Raw genomic sequence first — 10732 nt, 5'->3', positions numbered from 1 at the left:
TATATATATATCAGTGGCGGTCGGTGCATTTTCTCGTAGCGCCTTCAACGTATCAATCCAACCCTCAAAAACTATGTTATGGCTATAAAACCTCTACTGCAGCTAGAGCTGCGACACATAAAAAAAATAATCAATAAATCAATGCACAAAAATGGGGTAAAATACACTTCCTAGCAGCAGTTCATGATTAAATACAAATACTGGAACTTTTCAGACATTAAAACCAGGCGAGGGGGTGGATTTCCTCGGGAAAAGACAGCGATGGACGTCAATGGCGAAACGGCAAAAATTAAACTGGGGTAAAATCCACATCCTAGCAGCATTTAGTGATTAAATACAAACACTGGAGCTTAAATACAAACACTGGAGCTTTTCAGATATCAGAACCGGGCCCACAATTGAAATATTATTTAGGAATATAGCCATATTATACTCACCAAAAATTATTTTTAACTGTACACAATATCCATCCTCCTTTCTTTATTCCTTCTTTTCTATGGCCATCGAAGCTAAAGATGAAAGTCGAGCCTGTCCTGTCATATTTCCGGCATAGTCCGCCGTGAAAATGGCTTTAAATAAACACAACAATGTATTTGCTTGTGCAGCTAAGTTAGTGCAATGAAAGTGGCGCACACACCATTTTCCCGGCTGTAACAGGCTTGCTAGCTTCGGAGTTGACCGCCCTTTCTTAATGATGTCCATTTTTTTCTGGAAAAGTCCGTCTGGAAAATAGCTTTGTGAGCAAATCTGCAACCAAATCTGTCGGCCATTGTGGGTGGAGTTTGCGATCTCTGGCTGCCTCACTATGGCTTTGACCCGCCTACTAGCCAATCATAGTTGGTGAAAGCAATGACGTATCCCACCCAGCAAAATGCCAACACCTATGAAAAATCATTGTTGGGCTGCCAACTCTAAATCTGATTGGTTAAAAGCAACAGTCTAGTTTAATGCAGCAGACCCCGCAGAACTGATTGTGAAGGCTTTGAGGCAGATCTGATCTGGCAACAAATAATGACTGAAATGTGATTGGTTAAATGCTTCAATATGAAAACACAGATCTGGAAGCAGTGCAACCAGGGGGAAAAGCAATGAAAGGAAGCTAACAGACCATTTGGAATAATAAGTATTGATGGACAAAATATAATATGATTCAGATATTTCTTAGGCCAGCAGAGAAGGCCTTGATATATATATATATATATATATATATATATATATATATATATATATATATATATATATATATATATATGGCGCAAGTGGTTAGCGCGTTGGCCCTGGGTAAGTGTGCATTTATTTCAAAATAGAGTAACTAAAGATAAACACATAAGTCGCTAAACAAAATTTATTTTAACGTCTATGAATGAAATTTAAGAAAAAAAACCTATCTTGCATAAAACGTAAAAAAAAATCACTTACTCGTGGCTGGAATTGCTAAGTCAGGGCGCCGCCATCTTACCGGAGTTAAATGTGCTCTCACTGGTGAGTGGCAAGTAGCCTTGATACATACATGTGTTTGTAATGTTTACCATGTCAGCACATCCCAATAGTGTTTAAGGCTGATCGAAGGTCTTGCGGTTGATCATTAAAATATCAGCCTTGATACCTATATAATGTGTATCTCATGCTATTATTGCACCCAGAGACTTAGTGAGAAGTACACCACTACGGACACACTTCCTGGTTGTACTGCTCACGTGAATTCATTTTTGAATTTGTCTACGTGTAGGCACCACCTTCTCGGAATGTGCAATCCAGCAGACGATCCTTTTGATACAGTATCTCAGAAATACCATGTGTGATGATTTTTCTTACGATTTTACCTTCAAAGTATCACATTTGTACTCCCTGTTAAAACCATGAATATGGAGGTGAAAATTGTTCATCAGGGGATGTCTTATATAAGGGAAATTGCAAAATTCAACAATTTGAAGGAAATTTTAAGGGTATGGCTTATACAAGAGCACTTAATATGCGAGAAAATACGGTATATAACTTCCTATATCAGTGTTCTTTGCCAGTGTGTCACCTTGCCAAGAAACTGAGCCACGACAAACCTTCATTAAAGTTTTCTGTCCTGTCCAGTTTGGAAAACAAGTTAATTTTGTGTTTCTCCTTGAACTGACCTGAGGTTCCCGCCAGGTCACTAAAACCTTGATCAACAAACTCCCTCTTGTCTAGTCTCGTGCGTTTCAGTCCAGTTGTGTCTACCCCCCGTTGTAACAGAATCTTAATCCCTAAGAAACCCAGGGAAAGTTTCTAAACCACTGAACCCACCTGGCACCAGTCCTAACAACTTATCAAAGACAGCGTCTCCATGTGCAGATAATGAGTCATACTGTGTCACTGAGGTGACTCTAAAACCTTCTCAACACATTAAAAGATAAGTGGCATTTCTTCTGTTGTGGGTGTGCTCATCTCACATAATTTACTGTAAGTACATATACTGTAAATTATTCAAAAACAAAAACAGACGACAATGATTAAGTGATTTGATACGTGAGTATTGAGTTGATGCATGGTTACAATTTAAATTCAAATGTTGCTTGTGATTTGAGAATTGCATTTAGGGAGAAATATCGGTCCAATTCGGATATATAAGATCTTATGGGCTTGCAATTTCATGAGTTCTAACAAGATGTAATGGAAATCCTTATCTGGTTCTAACCTGCCTTCATTGAAAGGCATGCAGTAAAAAAAATAAACTGTTTTCAATTAGTCTTGAATAAATGTGACTTAATTTCACCTTCTCTACACACCCTTCTTTGAATGTACTGATAAACAAAATGGGTCGACAGAAAATCTTAGATTTATGATGTGCAAAATAAGAATAAATATGTGGTGTCACATTTCCTGTTAACTTTCTGAGAGGGGAGGTAACAAAAGTGTCTCCACGCTTCAGAGGATTTCTTTGTTGTTCAGGTCAAGGCTGAATGAATCTCCATGAATCTCAATTACGAGAGCGACGTTTGTCAGCTTTTCTTTCATCCGCCATGTTTAACGCTGGATGCACAGAGGGCACCAAAGAAGGTTAGTCTGAGCTCTGTGCTGTCACGCGCTATTTCTGTCAATGTGAAAGTCACAATTGCTGATCCAATTAAGTAGAAAAGGACATCATCCCCCCGATTATGTATTTATGGGAGGCCTAAAATATTTTTATCCACGTCAATCTGAAACCCTTAGCCTATTCTCTTTTTACATTTTTTCAGAATGATGATAGGCTTTGTCCTTCAAGTTCAACCCATGATTTCTCATGGATTTTATCAAATAAAGATTATTTATATACATTTTCAGTCAGTATTTACGATCAATGGAAAAATCCTCCATGTTGTAGCACATTCCAGCTAGACATAGACAGGAATTGAGCACAAATGACGAATTTGGAATGTGAATTCAAGTACCTGTAAAAAAAAATCAGACAGACACTAGGATGAGCATACAAGCCCCACACAGTAGGGACCCACAGGTCCTTCCCTGCTTTCATATAACTATCCATCCATCCATCCATCCATTTTTAACAACACTTGTCCTCATCAGGGTCATCACACATTGATACAGACAACCATTCACACTCACAATGTTACAGACAACCATTCACAGTCACAATGATACAGACAATCATTCACACTCACAATGATATAGAAAACCATTAACACTCACAACGATACAGACAACCATTCACACTCACATGGATTGTTATACATTTCCTATGTTTTCCTGTTGTGTTTTCATTAAAAGGCAGGTTATATTGTTTCTTTTCATTCAGGCACCTATGTGGGCAGCTCAAGGTCCTTAGGTTTTCTCGCTATGTACTTAGGCGGACAGCTTGGGGTCCTACAGTTGTAGTTTTGTGTGGCGTACCGCGAACGTCTTCGGCGGAGTTTTTCAATGTTCATTTAAAGTTGACTGATGCGTTCGTAAAGAGAAATGCCATACACTGTCAATTACTTGAAATTCATATGAAGGGAGCTGATCAATCATCTGTGTGCCTTTGTCTCAGTGCCAGCCCGACACGAAAACGGTGCGCTTCAGGCAGATGCCAGAGCCGAGTGACCATCCGAACAAAAGCGCCGAATGCAGAAATTTTAATTTTCAGGACTATCGGTGATTTTAGTTCCAATCGATGATGCAATCCTGATTTGATTATGTTGGACCCTCATTCGTCAAGGAGTTGTTTCTTGAATTTTTCTCAGTGTGTAACAATAACAAGTTGTTAAACTGTGTCTTTGCGTGGGTAAGTGCATATGTTTTATGTTTACTTACGAAGACTAATGAAAATTTAGAAATAAAATGATTTACTCAATGCTGCTTCTTGACAATTAAAAGGGTCTTAAAAGCATTTAACGGAAAAATTCTATAAAGTATTTAATTCTTGCACGATAAAGTTATTTCAGGGCAGCCTGGTGACTGAGTGGAATGAGCATCCCTGGGCTTACATAGGTTTTCTCTGGATACTGCATTTTCCTCCCACTTCCCAAAACATGCAGAATAGGCCGATTGAAGACTACATTGCCCCTAGGTATGTCAGGATTTTATTTGATATTATTATATAGGGGCAGCTAAGTGGTTAGCACGTCAGCCTTACATTGGGGGACCTGGGTTCACATCCAGGTTGGTCCACCTGTGTGGAGTTTGCATGTTTACCCCTGGCCTGCGTGGGTTTTCTTCGAGTACTCCGGTTTCCTCGCACATTCCAAAGACATGCATGGTAGGCTGACTGTTTGTATGCGATTGGTTGGCCACCAATTCAGTGTGTCCCCCACCTCTGGCCCCAAGTCAGCTGGGATAGGCTCCAACACCCCCTGCGACCCTAGTGAAGATAAAGCAGTTCAGAAAATGAGATTATTATATAGTTGCTTGCAACGAAGTAAAAGCTTTGCTCCTGAAAACCTTGTTTTGGCTAAACAAAGATAAGCCAAAACGCCTTGGACTGCTGAGAGTGGACAAAACAAAGAGGAGCCAGAATGCCTTGCAGTGCTGGGAATCTGGTCTGGGAACTGCAACTGCATCCACCACAGGCACCTGATTCTCATCTATTTTGACTACACATATCAACGCACCTGCACGCTCAGACGTCTCATTTGTGTTTCCACCCCTCCCCTTAGAGTTGAGATGTACATTGTAATCAGGGCCCTCAAATTTAATAAAACAACAGAAAAGGTGTGTAAGGCCAGAATGGACTTGGGAAGCTGTCTCAACGGCCGTTCCCCTTGTAAGTAAAAATCCAGAAAACTGTCTTCTTTATTTGTGCGTGAATTAGGAAATGTCTAATGGCAAACCTGACAGTATGAGTGTGACCGTGAATGGTTGTCCGTCTCCTTGTGCCCTGCGATTGGCTGGCCACCAACTCTGGGGTGTCCTCCAGCTGGTGCTCCAGCACCCCTTTCGCGGCCCTTTTGAGGATAAGCGATTCAGAAAATGAATGGAATAATTTCACTTTCCCACTCAAACTATGGTTAAAGTGTCTGAACTGTGGTTAATATAGTTAGTATGTCTGAATGAAATAGCAACAAAGTTGTAATTTTATATGTTCATACTGTATACTAAATGAATTTCATTAGGCAGACACCATTCTCACTGAGGTGATACACCACGTTCACCTACCTGAATTATTTTTAATAAATATATACCCACTAAAATTATAAACAAGAATTACAAATCAAAGCTATTGCAGTGTTGTCATGCTCAGTCGACCATGGATCCTTACCATTGTTTTGGTTGCATATACAGGAGGTTCCCGAGGGAATTTTTCAGAAGAGTTTAATTAAAGCAAGACACTTATCGCTGTCTGTGTGAAAGGTTTTATGCGTATCAGTATCTGCAAATTACATTACTCCAAACAACTGCTGAATAATTAGAATTGTTGCTTAAAAAGCTAGTGTTGGTTAAACATTGCAGCTATGTGAATCTCCATTCCAATTAGAGGCAACCTAATAAGTGTTCTCGCGCAGTACAGCGAGAAGAATCACCTTTTTTCTAGCCAGAATACAGATGTTGGCTAGAATTGTGCAATAATTTATGTTTCCACACATCACACCTAATTCAAAGATAGAGAGTTGTATTTCAAATGCAACAATCGCACACCTTCAAAATTTCCATGAAGTTGTGAAAATTTTGTAAAACATAATAGATAATAGGACCTATATGCTGAAAGTACAGTATCTTATGGACACCCAGCCAGATTTCTTCTTAATATCAGCTAAGCATGTCATTTTCACTGTTAGGATGTGGGGCAAAATAAAATGGCGGATGTAGTTCCTAACTCAGATTGTTCAAGGGATTTGACAGAGTGCAGCACACTTTCCTACATACCTCCAGCCCATCACAACTAAGCTCAGGCCTAGAGGAACCAGAAACATACCGTATTTACTCGCATATAAGCCGCCTGCGTGTATAAGAAGCACCCTGAATTTTTTTAATTTTACAATTTCTCACGTATAAGCCGCCCCCTGAGTCCCAATTTTCACCCCCATATTTATGGTTTTAATAGGGAGTACAAATGTGTTACTTTGAAGGGAAAATCTTTAGAAAAATCATCACAAGTGGTATTTCTGAGATATTGTATGAATCAAAAGAACATTATTAGGGTCAATATCATTAGGAAGTTAATATGCTTGTCTTTGTAAATGCAAAATATCAAATTATTCAATTTGATAAATAAGTCTATCTTGATGAGAGCCTGATTCTTTCTATTCACAGAAATTACAATGTTCTTACCAGAAGTTTAAGATGTTGTGGCAGCCATATTGTTTCTAATGTCAAAATATCTCAAATAGTTGTCACTTTCGAACAAGAAATACAACAACAAAAAAATCAAAGTGGAATTTTGTTTTATTTCAAAATCAAGGCTACTCGCGTCTGGCCAGTCAGTTAACTAGTTAAACGTCAGCTCCCTAGATAAGATGGCTGCCCGGGACCTAGGTAAGATGGCTGTGCCTTGAAATTCATTCATAGATGTAAAAATAAAATTTGTTTAGCGTTTTATCTGTTTATCTTTTCTCTATTTTAAAATAAATGACCAAATTGGCATCCGCTTGCGTCATGACGTCACGGCGCACGCAACAGCGCCATTTTGTCGCGACGTCATCATTTCACACAACTTGCAGTTTTTTTGTATGTCGTGTTTTATGCGCATATAAGCCACACCCTCGATTCAGTCATCATTTTTTGTCCAACAAAAGCGGCTTATTTGCGAGTAAATACGGTACCAGAAAATTCATCCAAAAATGTTGATACATGTACGATGTTGAGCACTACGATGAAGAAGAAAGGCTTTTGAGCATGAGTGCACCACACTGGAGCCCTGCTTTACTTCCATATATTTGTGTTACTACATCTAGACTGTTTTGTCCAATAATTGAACAATATTTGCATATATTGTCAATTTCTTGGACTGTTGAAAAATTGCAACTTGACAAGAAAGATCATCAAACCAAAGAAAGATACATCACATTTTGGGTTGGACCAAAGGAATCAAACTATGGACTTCCTTGGTGTGCCCTTATTCTCAGATAGTCTCGTCTTGTGCCTTTTGGGAATTGTGACACCTGTGTCCAATGAATCAATTCACTTGTTCCAAAAATTGTTTTTGAGCATTCCTTAACTTTACTGCTGCTCTATCAACCCAATTGAAACTGACTTGTGGGCAACAAATTTAAAGCGAGGGACTATTAAAAGGTGGCACGATGTATGTGTGGTTAGCACATCCACCTTATAATTCTGAGACTGAGGGTTTGATCCCTGGTAAGTATATCGACTTTCCTGCGTGGGGTTTGCATGTTCTCCCCTAACTGCGTGGGTTTTCATTGGGTACTCTGGTTTCCTCCCACATCCTAAAAACATGATGGTAGACTGATTGAACACTGAATAAGTCCTAGGAGTGTGTGAACGGTTGTTTCCCTCATTCTACCCTGCGATTGGCTGGCAACTAAATCAGTGTCCCCTACCTACTGCCCAAAGCTGGCTAACATAGGCTCTAGCACCCAAATTACTCTTGTTTGGATAAGCAGAAGGTTAAATAAATGAATGAATATCAAAAGTAGAAGCTACATTTATAACAGCATTTTCCCGGATTCAAAGCACTCAGAAACCTTGATCTACTAAGACAGGTGTCGGGAACCTTTTTGACAAAGAGAGCCATAAACCATTCATATTTTCAAACAATATTCCTTGAGAGCATACTCAGAATTTAAAAGTAAAAATACATGAAAATGTGTGCATTTATTAATCATTTCGCCACTTTGAAAGTAAAAAAAAGTCTGAATTATTTTGAGAACATGTTTTTTCACTGTTGCTAATCAATGAGTATCAATGAGAGTATTCATCAAGAAGTGTTTAATGAAGAAAAATTAAAATTAAAAAGGTGCTAGAGATAGTGTTGGTGACACAGTGCTGGTGTGACGCTCCCATTGGTCCATTCGAGACTTAGGTCTCTCACCAGCGGTTCCCATATTTTACCACATAGGTTAGCGGAGAGCCATATACACCTATCTAAAGAGACACATATGGCTCCCGAGCAATAGGTTCCCTACCCCTGTCCTAAGATATGAACTTGCTAAATTATTTTCCACTGTCAGGCCCAGGGCCAGACAGTTGGGGGATGCACCTGTCACCAGAGCACCAATGGGTCAAGCAATGCCAGGTGTGGCTCATCAACCATCACAAACCTATTTAAGCCACCCAGAGCTTGACCACATCGTTGGATCGTCTTAATCAGTTCACTGTTAAGTACCTTCTCACGCCTTGTTCATCTTGCCTGAGCTCCGACTTCTTGTTTTTGTCCTAGGACCACGACTACGCATACGCACCTTGTACCTTCACTTTGGATCCCTCCACAGACCTCACAGCTATTGATCTTCACACCATGTTCACCTTCACCGACCTGCCTGAACTACGCCTCTTGTACCTGCCCCACGGACCTCACGGTTCTCGACCCCCACGGCATGTTCACCGACTTGCCCTCACTGGTTCCTTTCCTTACATTGACAATAAATATATACCGCTACGATCAAGATTGTGTGTGCCTGCTTACGTGACAATCGTAACATCCACGTTAATTTCTTGATCTAAAATATTATTTTGTGTGTTATTCCTTAGTCCATGAAAAGATCAAGTGTATGTTTAAAATGCTGTGTTATCATACAATTGCTGTGTAGTGAAGCATCCACTTGACAGTGATTAAAGGGGCCTATCAACGTTTGATTGGGTCATGTTCTTTATTGGTGTGATGTTTTGTATATATTTCCGTTAATGTTTTCATGTTTGATCATTTAGTTGGGGGGATTGTGATAATTTCATCACATAGTTCTTTTTGGAGTTCATTGGTTTGGAAGTTTGACCTGTTCTCGGGTTTGATAGGTGTGGCTCAGCTTCGGCAGTAAGATGAAACCGCCTGCTGATAGTGACTTTTTTTTTTTACCACGCGACATGATTTGTTATGAAGATTGTTATTAAATAGAATAAATATAACTTTGTCCTGTCGTCTGCGTTCAAAACTCCACGTTAATGCGGTTTCAATAGGTGTATTGAAATCATTGGAAATACACCTACAGTGATCTTGATTTATGAATATGTCAAGTGTGTTTGTATTCTCAAAAATGTACTGTCAACATTCCATCCAAACATGTTCTCTTTCATACATTTTTTTGTTAAAGAGGATACTGGCGACCAGTTTAGGGTGCAGTCTGCCTTTCGCCTGGAGTCAGCTTGAATACATAGACTAGCGGCCCGCTGCGGATACGCAGTGATGAAGATGAATGAATGAATAAAGAGGAAAGCCCGTTATTCGTTTGGTTTTAAATCAATCAAAACTGAAAAAGAAATGAAAAGGAAAGTAACAGTTGTTGTTTTAATAAACGAAGTGCAGTCAAGGTTGGATAATCAATTTAATGATCTGAGCAGATAGAATCATCAGTTATTTATGTTTAATTGTTTGTATAAATGTGTAGTGTTACAACTACTGAACCATTTCAGATTACTGTTATCAAAAAGATTTAGTGAATTGTGCTGTCATTCTTACATTTGTGATAATGCTAACAAGTATGTTAAAGGGAGAAGAGGAGTGGGGAGAGCACTGTGCCCACAAGGCACAGTGCTCTCCCCACTCCTCTTCTCCCTCTACACATCGGATTTCCAACATAATACAGACACCTGCCACGTCCAGAAGTTCTCTGACGACACCGCTATTATTGGACGAGTGACGGACGGGAACGACCTGGAGTACAGGGGAGTCATCACAGCCTTTGTTGACTGGTGTAGGCAAAACCACCTCTACATCAACACCAGTAAGACAAAGGAAATGGTCATCGATTTTCGGAGGAATCCTCAACAGACCACTCAGGTGAACATCCAGGGTACAGACATTGAAATCGTGGAGAATTTTAAGTACCTGGGTGTTCACCTCAACAACAAACTAGATTGGTCCACAAACATAGATGCCCTGTACAAAAGGGGCCAGAGCCGCCTCTACCTACTGAGGAGTCTACGTTCCTTTGGAGTGTGCAGGACACTGCTGAGGACTTTCTACGACACTGTGGTGGCATCTACAGTGTTTTATGCAGTGCTCTGTTGGGGATGCGGGAGCACGGAGAGGGACAGGAACAGGCTGAATAAGCTGGTCAGGAGGGCCAGCTCTGTTCTGGGCTGTCTTCTGGACTCTGTGGAGGAAGTGGGAGAGCGGAGAATGCTGACCAGGATGATGTCCATCATGGACAGCACCTCCCACCCCCTGCAT

The 10732-nt window shown here is 40.0% G+C and overlaps 1 long non-coding RNA gene across 2 annotated transcripts; it reads left to right on the top strand.

Moving 5' to 3' along the window:
* Positions 1-2881: 2881 nt before the first annotated feature.
* Positions 2882-9198, top strand: LOC144086965 (uncharacterized). Of its 2 annotated transcripts, none has more exons than XR_013304616.1 (2): positions 2882-3030; positions 8786-9198. It is a non-coding gene; the product is annotated as an uncharacterized LOC144086965 (long non-coding RNA). The 2 variants fall into 2 exon arrangements; XR_013304617.1 differs by lacking the exon at positions 2882-3030 and adding an exon at positions 3852-4234.
* Positions 9199-10732: the final 1534 nt, after the last annotated feature.

The sequence above is a fragment of the Stigmatopora argus genome, chromosome 13 (assembly GCF_051989625.1).
Source record: "Stigmatopora argus isolate UIUO_Sarg chromosome 13, RoL_Sarg_1.0, whole genome shotgun sequence".
Classification (NCBI taxonomy): domain Eukaryota; kingdom Metazoa; phylum Chordata; class Actinopteri; order Syngnathiformes; family Syngnathidae; genus Stigmatopora; species Stigmatopora argus.
Note: the sequence above shows the minus strand (reverse complement) of the source record. Positions and strands in the feature narration are given on the sequence as shown.